At 47.4% G+C, this 13,910-nt stretch overlaps 1 protein-coding gene across 3 annotated transcripts in view; it reads right to left on the minus strand.

Moving 5' to 3' along the window:
* Positions 1-954: 954 nt before the first annotated feature.
* The window catches only part of MIS18A (MIS18 kinetochore protein A), a 44,070-nt gene continuing 31,114 nt past the window's right edge, over positions 955-13,910 (minus strand). Inside the window, exons 7-10 of one of the 3 annotated variants that reach the window (XR_007155938.1) lie at positions 5,786-5,947; positions 5,317-5,401; positions 5,039-5,232; positions 955-1,146 (exon numbers count right to left, since the gene is read on the minus strand). The gene's annotated coding sequence lies outside the window, so the exon portion shown is untranslated. Of the gene's footprint in view, positions 1,147-5,038; positions 5,233-5,316; positions 5,948-13,910 lie in introns of all 3 variants that reach the window. The other 2 variants (XR_007155939.1, XR_007155937.1) reach the window with 2 other exon arrangements.

The following is a 13,910-nucleotide window of genomic DNA, read 5'->3' on the forward strand; positions in this document are numbered from 1 at the left end:
ACAGACTTTACAGGATTAATCCAGAAAAGCCACTAAAACGATAACAACACAATAAACCCTGGAGAGGGGCAAGAATCTGACTTCCGGAGTTGCCACGTTATATTATTTAAAAGATCCAGTGTGACCTATGACCTAGCAATTCAACTCTCAGGTATATATTCAAGGGAAATAAACATCAAGTTCACTTAAAAACACGTGAAAAGGGGCGCCTGCGTGGCTCAATCGGTTAAGCGTCCGACTCTTGGTTTCTGCTCGGGTCGTGATCTTGCAGTTTTGTGAGTTCGAGCCCTGAGTCTGGCTCTGCGCTGGCAGCATGGAGCCTGCTTGGGATTCTCTCTCTTCCTCTCTCTCTGCCCCTCCCCTGCTTGCGCTGTCTCTGTCTCTCTCAAAGGAAATAAATAAAATTTTCAAAAATGAAATAAAATTAAAAAAAAAAACAAACATAAAAACACGTACACAAATGTTCCTAGCAGCCCACTCATAATGGCAAAAACAAAAACCAAAAAACCAACCCAAATGCCCATCGGTGGATAAAAGGATAAATACAAGGGAGTGTATGAATAGTAGGAAAGATTACTTGGCAATACAAGGAATGAAGTCCGGACACACTCTATATCCAGCTATCACAGGGATCAACCTTGAGAACATTACACTAAGTGACAGAAGCCAAGCACAAAGACAGTGACCTCAAAATTTCCCTTTCCTCCCTCTCTCTCCCTCTCTATTAGAGATGAGAAGAATCATCAGGAACTTAGAAATCATCGTTTTATCCTTCTTGTCCAGCTCTGACGTACACAGTAGTCACAGTAAGTGACTGTTTCTACGTGACAACGTGACAACGTGACGTAGCCACAAAGAGGCGATTGTCCAAGCTCCCTTAACATTTACATCTTATGCAAAGAAATTCTAGTCCGGTTTACAAAAGAGCAACAGGTTTCTTTAAATAGGCCAGAGTTTAATTGCTTTCCTGGATAAATTCTTTGTTTCTCGAAATAAAGGCAAGAGTCAAAGAATTCAATGAGTTCAGCTCAGTTCAGTGAGCAGTAGCTTCTTTGCTGTGCAAATGACCTATTTAGAGATAATCGCTTTTCCGAATTTTCTTCAGTTGTTTTAACCAAGGGTCTTGCACATCAATTGTTCTGTAATCTGCAGGGTGGAGGTGGGGGAGAGGAACAAAAGAAATAACAAATTAATTATATCTTGGAATCGGGAGGAAACTACCATGTGGAGGTTTGCTATTTTGTTTACGGGAGAAGATTGCTATGTGCAGTGGCACTGTAATCGAAATGACTGGAAGCAGGGAAGGAATTGCAGGCATACTGGCTTTTTTTAAGCTTAGGCACAGAGGATAAAGTGGGCAACAGCCACATATTTGGTTCTGGTCAGAATCACTCACGTTTCTTCTCTATGATTGCTTGACCTTGGCCATCGGTTCTGTGCTGCTTCTTTTTTTACTATTTTGGGCACATGCAATTGTCTTGCTGGGAGTTGTAATTCAGGTCATCTGATTTTGCAGGGACGGGACCCTAATTAGATCACCAGGTTGGAGGCAAAAGCTTGGGTGGCTGGGACTCACGAAGATCCCCCTCTACCTCACCTGCACCGCACCCCCATGGGCTGTTGTTCCGCCTTGCCCCTAGCTATGGCCACTTGATCCAAGGAGGGAGACGCTGGACTCAAACCGGGCCAAGCACAAAGTGGAAGATGTTCTACAGAATCCTTGACCAGTATCCCTCAAAACTGATGACTTTGATGAGTCATCAAAAACAAGGAGAGTCAGGGGCGCCTGGGTGGCGCAGTCGGTTAAGCGTCCGACTTCAGCCAGGTCACGATCTCGCGGTCCGGGAGTTCGAGCCCCGCGTCGGGCTCTGGGCTGATGGCTCAGAGCCTGGAGCCTGTTTCCGATTCTGTGTCTCCCTCTCTCTCTGCCCCTCCCTCGTTCATGCTCTGTCTCTCTCTGTCCCAAAAATAAATAAATGTTGAAAAAAAAATTAAAAAAAAAAAAAGGCAGAGAGACCGAAACGCAGAGGCCACAAGTGGTTGGAGCTGAGCATTATGGCACCACCCCAGGAAGCCGTCTGTATTCCTGGACAGCCGTAGAAGCTCCCTCTGATTCCGTAAGTTCTTCCAGTTTCCTTCCCACAGTCCTCATGTGCTGAAGTTACCCGGGATGGACTGATTCTGTTGCTTGCAATCAGAGGGTCTTGCCCTCAGTTCCTGCTTCTGAGTTCTCAGGAAAGAAGGGTGCCAGCTGTCAGTTTATAAGGCAACGGTTGGGCCGTAACACAAATCACCTTCTAGCATTTCCACGCCCTTCCTAGCTGAACATTTTTAGCAATGGGACATGGAACGGCACCTATTTCAGCGCTTCCTCCCCTCATCGCACCAGATCTCTACGCACTTCTCTACAGAGATGGTGCCCGTGCCCGTGGCAGACATGGCTAATTGATCACGGCACTCATCCCCCGAGCTTGAATGCGGAGTGACAGATGCTGGGGGTGTCCCGCCCGGATCCTCTTTGTCAGCATTTACACTTGCCCGTCTCCCAGCTGCTACGAATGTCAGCTGCGACAGGTGCCCAGCTGTCCTCATCTGCAGAGAATTGCCCTCAACTAAATGGGAGGCGCCTCACCCAAGATAGCCTACAGCCACCAACTGACAAATAAGGGGCTACAAAAGTCCAGCCCTCTTGTCTCAAGGTGGGACCGACTCTGAGGTGTGATACGTGCTCCGGAGCCCCCAGGGGATCAGACTGAAGTCGGGCTGCAGCTGAGACCATATCTTCCTGTAGCTACTTCCCTACCCTCTCTGGCTTCCTTTGATCGCTTTCTCCAGAAAGTCCTCCCTCAGTAAGCCCAGAGCATCTGAATCCCTGTCTCAGGGTCTGCTTCAGGGACCCCACCTGAGACATATGAGGCAGAATTCTCAACATGGTGACCATGCTGCCACTACCAAGAAGAGTTGACACAGGAGGTGAGACCTATTTGGCATCTCTACTGGAAGAATACTAACCAAGAATATACCAGCACAAAATGGAACATCGACAAAGAAGCCAGAAGCCTAGATGAACTGTCAATTTAACCGCTGACCTCTGCAAAGACAGAGGAGAGCCTACAGCCTATAGAGTAAACAGCCTGTGACTTCTTGGTGGAGACACAGGGTTTGGAGACCTGTCCACCTGTATTTCTTCTTCAGTCCACCATTCAGGACAAGTTTTTCTATAGGAAGGATGTCTGCAAGACACAGTGGGAAAAGGTGAAGTTAAAGAGGTACTGTCCTTGCTCCAAGAAGCTGTCATGTCTAATAGTGGAAGGCATTTCTCACTCTTTGGCTGAGTGTTCTCATTAAGGAGCAGGATGCTGTCTTAAGAGCATCCTTACAAGTGGCATCGGGGAACTATCACAGTTGGGCATCTTTGTTACTAAATATAACCTTGCTTTTTTCCCCCTGCTATTGTTTAATGCCAGCTGAGTTTTACAAAAATGGAATGTATTGGGTAGGAAATGGAAGACTGCTGAAATACAAACCCAAAATAACAGTGGCAAAAAATAAATCAAAATCTATTTATCTCTCATGTAAAAGGCCAGGCTGGAAGGGTGGCTCAACAGCACAGATTTTGAGGAGGTACAAACTCCTAGTACCTTGCCAATTTGTCATCCCTAGGGTGTCACTCTTGTCCACCGATGGCCCAACACAGTTCTAAATTTTAGACACCTGGAAGTGGCAAAGGGTGGCGGAGAGGGGATCTATCCCTTCCTTTTGAGAGAATGATCCGGATCACGGATCATGGTGGCTTGTGTTCCGTTGACCCAAGAGTTTGACACACAGCCACAGCTACCTCCATGGGAGCCTGTGGAAGGAAGGGTTTAACCTGGGAGTCCAGCTAGAAACTGAGCATTCTGTTACTGTGGGAGAAAAGACAATGGATGTTAGGGGACAGCCAGTTCAATGGCAGGAGCACAGGCAAGGACCTGAGAAGAATGGTATCATCTCAGGGAAAGTAGGCTGGTTGATGGAGTCAAATTCTCCAAGTCAGTGCCTCTGGTCACCAAATTCTGCTCTTCTTTCATGGCGACCCTCCCCCCACCATCAAGTTGCTTCGGCCAGTGAAATGCGGGCAGCAGTGATGTGTGTCGCTTTCGGGCAGAAGATTTAACGGCCAGCACCTGGCTCATGGTGTCTCTCTTCCCTCTGCCATGAGACGGCGATGTTCTAGACAGAGGCTGCCAATGACGTGAGCAGAGCCCCAGCTTCCCCGAGATGGGCTTGTAGCGTGAGGGAGAAATAAATCTTGACGTTGCCGCGAGCCGGTGGGATTGCCATGTGGCTGGTGTATTATGGCAGTGTAGCCCAGCCTAGCCAGACAGATTCAGCCCCCGTGCCTTCCTGCCAGCGGATCTGCGGTGGAATCTTTGTTCGAAAAGTACAGCCCGTCGACATAAGCATAACAGTACCAAGGGCTGCCTTGTATCGATCACTTACGATGGGCTAAGCCCAATGACATGATTGGCATTGGGGGTGATAATCAATTTACAGATGTCACCTAATGCTTTCACTTTATAATTCATCACTCAACTCCATGCAGGTTACTGCTACTGGAAACAACTCTACGGGATGGATCCTTGTATAAAACAAGAATCTTTGGGGAACAAGGCCTACCTCTAAATATGTTTTCTGCATTCAGCTTTTCACAAATGGCAAAACTATAAAATTACATTCCCAATAATTTAGGGGAAATGATATCAATGATTTTAATGTTGATGTACTACTGACCATTAAATGGGTGCCTAGGACATTGGGACTTCAAGTAAGGGAAGAACCAACTAAAAGTGGTTAAAATGAAATGGGTGCTCCTAACTAATTCCATCAAAAGCAGAGAGGGAGGGAAGTTTCAGGATGGTTCACTGGCTCTGTGGGATCACCGAGGACCCCCAGATGCCTGCCGTCTTTCTGCTCTGCCATCCTCAGAATGTCAGTGAGATCTCCCCCTCATGGTCCCAAGGAGGCTGCCACACCCCCAAGCACCATATCCACTTACGACAGCATCTGGCAAAAGAAGTGGGAGAAAGATAGTGTCGCCTCCCTTGTCTCCTCTCCTAAGGCAGGAAAGCCACTTTTCTGAAGCCCCACAGTAGATCCCCACCTGTGCCACACAGGCACTTTGCCCATGCCAAGCCACGAGCAAGACCAGGAGAGCAAAGTTCTGTCACTGTGGGCCTCCATCGTGGGAACCTGCATGGTGAGATAGTCAGGACAGGATAGGTTGTGCTGCTGTGACAAACACGCCCCAAATCTCAATAGCTTAATGCAACTCACCTTTGTTTCAGATGCTTATTCCAAAATTCCCTGAAGTCTGTTAGGGATCCAGGTGCACCATTTATATGTGAGGCCTCCTTGATCCCTGCAGCAGAGGAAGAAGAAGGTGGAGAGTTCTGCACCAGTTCTTTACTTCAGGCTGGGAGTCATCTACGCTACTCCCACCTTCTTTAATCATACCTTGCCCCATGACCTTGCCTTCCCATTCAAGCAAGCCTGAATGTGTACAGACATGGATGAAACCCCATCTCCGCCATATTGGCTTTTTCTCATAACACCTCTCCCTCTGTTACTCTTGCCCCTTCCTCAATCAACCCCAATACCATCACTATTGTGCCCTTGTTTCTCTGGCCTGTGTTATCTCTCCCTTCCTCAGATATCCATGGGTCCGAGTCCTCCTTGAATCTTAATGATTTCTACTACTTAATGACTTCTACAATCTTAATGGCTTCTAACTACTTCTACTGACTCAGTAGAAGTTGTTGCTGCTGTGGAGAAAAGGGAGGGATGAGTTTGGGGGCTATAGGTAGACAAAGAAGGACATCAGGAGTCTCCCATTTCAAGGTGCAGTTTGCTTTCTCCGAAAATGTTTAAATGATCATTCCAACCTTACACCACGAGGGTTCATTTCCTGGAAAAAAAAAAAACAAAACCTTAGCTCTACGAAAGAGACACAGACCCCTCCTGTTGACATAATACCAACTTTATAATTTTAGTTGTGTAAAAAACAAACGAACAAACAAACAAAAAACAGGGGTGCCTGGGTGGCTCAGTTGGGTAAGCATCTGACTTTAGCCCAGGTCATGATTTCATGGCTCGTGAGTTCGAGCCCCACATTGAGCTCTGTGCTGATGGCTCAGAGTCTGGAGCCTGCTTCGGATTCTGTGTCTCCCTCTCTCTCTCTCTCTGCCCCTCCTCTGTGCACTCTGTCTCTCTCTCTCTGTCTCAAAAATAAATAAACATTTTTTAAAAATTTTTTAACGATCCTCTATGTGCATTGAAGAGAAACCTTAGCACAATGTTGATAGTGTTTCTACCTGTGCAATGGGGTTACGAATAATTTTAATTTTCTTCTTAACATACAAACGTAACCCTTTAATGACGGCACAGGGGAGGGACTTTTTTTAAAGTTGGGCTTCATTTCAGCTCCAGGTGTCTCTTCCCTACATTTGTGCTGAGGGTGACCGTGGGAAGTTAATTCCCAGCACAGTGGTCAAGTAGTATAGTTACCAGGGATTCGTTTTCTGCTGGGGAGACAGGAGCCGGGGACAGGGGAACGGATATTTTACCTGAACTTAAAGTGGAAACCATCTACGCGATTTGCAGTTTCCGGACACTACCTTCCAACCTGCCTCCCGTCATTGTTGTCCCAAATGTCGGCAAGAAGGCTGAAGAGGGTGAAGGAGCTCGCTCCCCACAGGTGGCCTTGAGCCGGCTTCTCTGTTCTTTGTAAAACTCTCACCAGGAAAAGGTCCCCGTGAAGGGGGGATCACAGGCAGGCAGGTGGGAGCAGCCGCAGAAAGGAGATGAGATCCTTGAGCAACTGTAGGCCGCGGGGTGGGGGTTGGGGGGGGTGGTGCTTTCATAATAGCTGGCCGCAGAGAAGCCACGAGAAAAAAAAAAAATAAAACCAGACTGGGAGGAAGCCTCAGCTGAGTTCCACCCTCCGGTTTGGTGTTTGCAGCTTCTCAAACAAAGAAAGCTCAAACTCTGTCTGGCCCTCCCTGGAGGAAAAGGGCCACGGGGTTGGCACATTAATTACACGCCGGGGGCATCTTCCTAAGGAAACCTTTAGTAGCTTGAAGGGAAAATACAGTGCAGTTTGAATGGAAGGGGTTCCTGGGCTGTTCCCAGTCACATTTCCCGAACCACAGGCTTCTGCCTCTGTTTGATTCTGCGGAAATGAAGGCAGGTCTAACTAAAGAAACAGGGACCTTTGATGTTGGAAGTGAATCTTAATTGCTGGGAATCCTGTAGGAACAATAGGCCCGTGTCTGGCGGGGGGTCGGGGGGGCGGTGGGGGGGGGGGGAGACACTCGGTAACATCAGTGTCAGCACGCCGGGAGGTTCTGGAGACAAGCAGGACTTATGTGGCGCTGGGCAAAATCAAGGGATAGAGCCGGACTCAGTTTCTGCATCTGTAAGATGGGGATAATAACAGCCCATGACACTGTCGTCAGAATTAAGGCTTGGGTATGTCTGCGTACAAGTTGGCTCCCTTTCCGCTTTCTACAGGGGCACACCCATCTCTCCCCATGGGGGCTTAGAGGCAGCCACAAGTGTCAATGCCCCCGAGGTTTATTATTACATTTATTATTATTATTTGTTATTAACGTCACCGTTTCATTGCCGTCTTTGAGCGTTTGGTTCGTTTGGGTTTTCTTTTTTTTTTAAGATTTTTTAAAACGCTTTTTATTTATTTTGAGAGAGAGCGCGTGCACACGAGCGTGAGCAGGAGAGGGGCAGAGAGAGAGGGAGACACAGAATCTGAAGCAGGCTCCAGGCTCCAAGCTGTCAGCACACAGCTGGATGCGAGGCTGGAACCCATGGATCACGAGATCACGACCTGAGCCGAAGTCAGATGAGGAACCGACTGCGCCACCCAAGTGGCTGTTTTCTCTATGTGCTCAAGAAAATGTCTCCAGCAGTCACTTCCCAGTGAAACATTACTGCCGCGTCCATTCACACGCCTCCTCCCTGGATTCATTGACTTGTGCTTTATTTTCCCAGCAGCCACTGCAGTCCCAGAACACGGGAAGTTTCATTCATGGCTCACTTCTGGAGACTTGACAGATGCTGGTTAAATATTTTAGAAATTCCTCTTTAAAGAAAGGAGCGAAAAATGAGGTTGCTCAAGCTGCTAAAGTGTGGTCCTACCCCTCAAAGTCACATTTAAATGTCAAGGTTGTATTTCGCTTTCAGTGCTTTTGGAGGGGCCATAGTGATTTTATATTTATGGTTGTTGTTGTTTTGTTTCAAAGTCAGAACGATGATATTACCTGTTCATAACCTTCATGTACAATCTCATGGCTCTGAAAATTAAACATATAACTAACTGTTCACGTTTGGGTTTAAGGAAATCATTGGGTGCGGTTATTATGAAAGGAGAACTTCAAATTCTTCACCAACCAAAGAAAACACAATTGAAATCCAGCAACATTCCAGGAGAGAGCTGCTTTATTTGAAGAAGCCAAGTGTTTAATTGACAGTCAGAAACACTCACGAATGGAAAAGGACAAGTTCCCGTAGATGGGACACCGCAGTGGTGACTTAAAAATGATCACTCGATCACTCACGGGGCGCCTGGGTGGTTCATTTGCTTAAGCAGCCAACTTCGGCTCAGGCCATGATCTCATGGTTCGTGAGTTTGAGACCCGCATGGGGCTCTGCCCTGTCAACACAGAGCCCGCCTCAGATCCTCTGTCTCCCTCTCTTTCTGCCCCTCTCCCTCCCTCTCTCTCTCTCAAAAACAAACATTTAAATACTTTTAAATTAAAAAAATGACCACTCACTAACAGTTTCCGATCAGTGAAGGCAGTGCACTAGGAAGATGCCTTAGATCCTGAAGGTTCCCTTTTTTTTTTTTTTTATGTTTATTTATTTTTGAGAGAGAGAGAAAGCGTGAATGGGGAAGGGGCAGAGAGAGAGGGAGACACAGAATCCGAAGCAGGTTCCAGGCTCTGAGCTGTCAGCGCAGAGCCCGACGCGGGGCTCGAACCCATGAACCATGAGATCATGACTTGAGCTGAAGTCAGACGCTTAACCGACCGAGCCACCCAGGCGCCCCGAGGATTTTCCATTTTGAGGGAAACGTGGAACAGACCGTAGCAGAGATGTGAAGAGCTGAACATCGGAGCAGTGACAGGGGTTTCTGTCTCAGGCTGAGTTTCTGACCCTCCCCCACCCGACACCCATGTCAACCCTCAGTAGCTCAGAGACGGAATTTCATTATAAAGAATACAGGTAGGCAAACTGCCTAACCAAGCTCTTCCCGTGTCCCACCGAAGGCTGAAAGCAGTCTTGCTTTGTTGATCTCTTGACAATCAATTCCTTCCTAGAAAAACTCTTTACGGCAGCAAGAATCAGACTGACACTGCCGAGTTTCCCACTATGAGCCCCAGTCCACACCGGGACGAAGGACGATAAGGCTTCCGTGGACTGACACTCCTCAGACACACCTGGATGGGGACATTTGAGAAGAGGCAAAGTTGTCCTGGTCTCCTTGTTCACGTTCTTTTATTGAATAAAATAGGTAATCTTAGATATGAAAGATATATCATTCCCCCCCCTTGGGATCGAATAGAACTGTTTCATTTGGATTGGAAAAAAAAAAAAAACATGGCCATAAATATATTTCTTTATCTGAATTAGGCTACACCGAAACAAAAACAAAGATATTTCTCACTACTGCAGCCCAGCAAAATGCCTCTGTCTGTTCCTCACTTGTGACAGTTATTTGGCAGAAGCCTCCCTCTGAAGGTGACCTCCTGTCTGTCTTCTTGAACACAGACAGCACTCCGCTAATCCACCGTTAGTCATTTTATTGAACATGTGTCATCGAGCACTGCTGTGTGACAGGCCCTGTACTGGGCTCATATCAGGAAAGCCACTGTCCCTGCCTTCAAGAAACTCACAGGGCTGTGGGGCTAAGGCAGAGGGACCAGGCCGGCGAAGAGGCAAATGTGGAGAGGACGGTACTACCCAGGAATGTTGCAAGAGAATTCTTCTGAGGCGCCCGGGGGCTCAGTTGGTTAAGCGTCTGACTTCGGCTCAGGTCATGATCTCGCGGTTTGTGAGTTCAAGCCCAGCGTCGGGCTCTGTGCCGACAGCTTGGAGCCTGGAGCCTGCTTCCGATTCTGTGTCTCCCTCTCTCTCTGCCCCTCCCCCGGTCACACACTGTCTCTCTCTCTCTCTCTCAAATAAATAAACATTAAAAAAATTTTTTTAAGATAATTCTTCCTATAGACGTGTGAGCTACGTCCTGACAAATGAGCGAACTCTTTGTTAATCTGTCTCACCAAGACAGTGTGGTAATCGTGCAACAAAACAGGATCTAGAAAGAGACCCACACAAATAAGACCGAGTGATTTTTTACAAAGGTGCAAAAGCAATTCAAGGGAAGGATGAGCTTTTTGAACACATACCACTGGAGAAACTGGATGTCCATAGGCCAATGGAAAAAAAAAAGAAAGAAAAAGAGAAAAATCATTCATAACGTGAACACAAACCTCACGCTTTCTCCAAAAAAAAAAAAAAAAAAAAGAAAGAAATTCAAGTAGATGATAGCCCTAAATGAAACTTATAAAACTTTAAACTTCTAAGAAGAAGACATGGCCGAAAACCTTTGGCATCTGCGGTTTAGCGAAGAGTTCTTAGGACACCAAAGAAGATAAAATTGTTAAATTGGGCTTCATCAAAATTAAAAAGCTTTGGTCTGGGAAAGCAGTTAAGAGAATGAAAAGGCAGGCTGCATATTTGAAAATCACATAGCTGACCAAGGGGACTTGTATCTAAAATATACTGAGAACTGCTGAAAGTCATTAAGGAAAGAAACAACCCCACTTTGAAAAAAAAAAAAATCAAAAAGCTTAAACAGACACTTTCCCAAAAAGAATTACAGGTGACAGATAAACACATGAACAGGTGTTCACCATTAGTCCTTAGGCAAAAGCAAATAAAAACGCCCACAAGGCACACCTATTAAAGTAGCTAAAATTAAAAATCTAATAAGAGCGGGTGCTGGTGAGCATGTAAAGAAAGCAGAACACATAAACAGTTCTTATAAAGGGAACCATGAACTTCGCACGTGACCACAGCAATGCCGCTCTCTCTCGGGTATTTACCCTAAAGAAGGGTAAGCGCTGCTCACAGATTTGTATGCAGATGTTAATTCGAAGTTTTTACTCATGATAGCCAGAAGCGGCAGACAAGCCCAAAGGTCCCTCTGCTGGGTGAATGGGAAACAAAGCGTCAGTAGAGTCACACATTGGGTCATCACCAGCAACAAAGAGGAAAAAATCTACTGCTTCCTGTACTGACCGTGGATGACCCCAAAAACATCACGCTCAGTGAAAAAAGCCAGACTCTAAAGACTACATCCTGTAGGATTCCCTTAGTATAAAATTCCAGAAAAAAAAAAACAAAAAAAAAAAACCCACCATGACACAAGACAGAACTGCAGGCCAGGGCCCAGAGGTGAGGAGGGGACAGGTTGCAAAAGGGCACAAGGGAAGTTTTGGGGTGATACATTGTCCGATATCATAACTGTAAAGGTGGTCACATGACTATCCATTTGTCACACCCCATCGAATTGTACAATAACTTTATTTCCCACTAATTTTGTTGTATGTAAGCGATGCCTCAATAAAACTGATCCTTTTAAAATATCGAGCGGAGGTGAAAACCCATAGGGGAAGCCAAGAAATTTGGAAAAGGCACGACGGTGGAAGGATTGGCTCCAGGATACCAAAATATACCCTAAGGTTATCATAATTTTCAAAGCGTGTCAATGACGCAGCAGCAGACCAATAATCAATTGACATAGAGCCTGAAACCTATAGGGTCCAGATCAGTGTAGATTTTTAGTAAATAATTTAAGAAGCCATTTAAGTTAGTGGGGAAAAAAATGGGCTATCGAATAAGGAGAGTTGACATCTGGGTTTGATCTGGAAAAAGAATCACGCCAGCTCCGTAATTCACACCATTCTCAAAAATGAAACCGTCACTGGTTAATTGGTCGTTGACCTAGCGTGAAGGCTCACTCCATTGATCTCATTACCCCGTTAAGTGCTGAGGAGACCGCTTCGCACGCTATGGTGAGGTCTCCCCGTAGATGAAAAGGATTCTAGCCAACACCCACACTAGCGGTAGGCACTTCTGCCTTCTGATGGGAGGCGGCCTCATTCATCACAGCGGGGAAAGTCACTGTCCAAGTTGTTCCCTGCCACCTGCACAAAGGACAGAGAAATGGTGGAGTCTGCAAGCTCTTCCGAGATGCTGAAGGGTGAAATCCAAAGGAGACAGACGATCACGGGGCGCTTCCATGCTTGGACGTCCAGCAGAGGGGGGGGGGGGGCGGGGGGAGCGGCTAAAATTCTGTCTCTGCCTAACCAGAGGAACTTTGTGCGAGAAGTCTCTTCTAAGAGCGCAGGATCTTGCAACGCAAGAGAAGCTATAGCTCGGGCAGGAGGAAGGCAGGGAAGAATTCTTGGTGGCAGGCTCCCCGAAGGACACCCAAAGAGCGAGAGGGCTAAGGGCTGACATGCAGCGTTAAGCGGCTGTCGTCCTGCTCCGTGACCTCCCCCTCTGTCACGTCAATCGTCCGTACAGAGTTCTCAGCCTGAATGTCTGGGCTGGGTGGTCTTGGGGACAGCAGCAGGGTGGAAACGTTTTTTTTTTCGGATTCCCCATTCCTGGCATTTCCCCTCATGAGGCAAGACCCTTCGCATAAGGCTCCAGCCTCTGGAAAGAAGGTCAGTGACTCTATCATTTGTTGGAAAGAGTCACCTGGTCATCACTTAGCCCCTGGCTCCCTCCCTCATCCTTCGGATCCGGCTGGATCCAGATTGAGATCTGGGACACAGGGCATTTAGTGTGTCCCTCCTCAGTCGTACAGGAGGGGGTATGATTCGGTGGTTTCTGTGAGGGAACTCATCACTGTGCCCCTTTTTTTCTTCTGCTATTTCTGGATTCAGGCAAAGAGGGGAGGGTGTGCTTCCTTGAGCCCCTCAAACTCCAGCTAGGGGTTCTGTGTAAAGTAAAAGCCCCGACAGTCATCCAAGGAAACAGTAAACCGAGGGCGGGCTCCCTGTGGGAACATTCCAGAGCACAGAGATGAGGAAACCTTCTAGTGGCTATCTCTGTCTGACTCCGTCGCCAGAGTCCTGGCAGACCCTTTCCAGAGCCTTCTCTCTCAGTAACCGGCCTTCAGAGTTTCCAGGGCCGCATAGGGAGCTGTGCAAAGACATCTCAGCAGTGCTGACCACAGCCGGAGCCTGGCAGACAGGGTGATGACTGAGGGCAACACGCAGAAAGTGACTTTCTCTGAGACTTCCCCCCCAAAACAGGCTGCTTTGGCTCCAAAGGGCGGAGTTTCTTTGTTTGGTTTTGGGGAGGGGGGTGTTTTGGGGGGAGGGGGGAGAGGGAGGAGCACAGAAGAAAAAGAGATGAGTTCCTTTTGACCAAAAAAAGGTCAGTCAGTCACGGAGGATGGCTGGCTCCAGCCCAAACAAAGATTATGGGAAACGCCCCGTTCTGAGCAAGCACGAGCACAAGCACAAATGCTTTCTCGGTCACCCCAGCCAACACCGATTATTACCCCTCATTTTGGCACCCTGCCCTTAACCACTGCAAGGCTCAGAGTCATTAAGTCGTCGGATCATTGAGTCCACTCACCGCTATCTACTCTCCCCACTCTACACTTGAGGAACAGACTCGAAAGGTGACAGACATCTCTTGCCCGCTTGGTGAGCAGCGGCATAGCCCAGACCAAGACCCCGAGCCCCTGAGTCCCAAGTCCGTGTCCTTCCCATGGCTTGAGATTTCCTGGTCCCCCGGAGGAGGAGGAGTCCCTTGATCACAGAGACCTAGTATGT

The sequence above is a fragment of the Prionailurus viverrinus genome, chromosome C2 (assembly GCF_022837055.1).
Source record: "Prionailurus viverrinus isolate Anna chromosome C2, UM_Priviv_1.0, whole genome shotgun sequence".
NCBI lineage: Eukaryota > Metazoa > Chordata > Mammalia > Carnivora > Felidae > Prionailurus > Prionailurus viverrinus.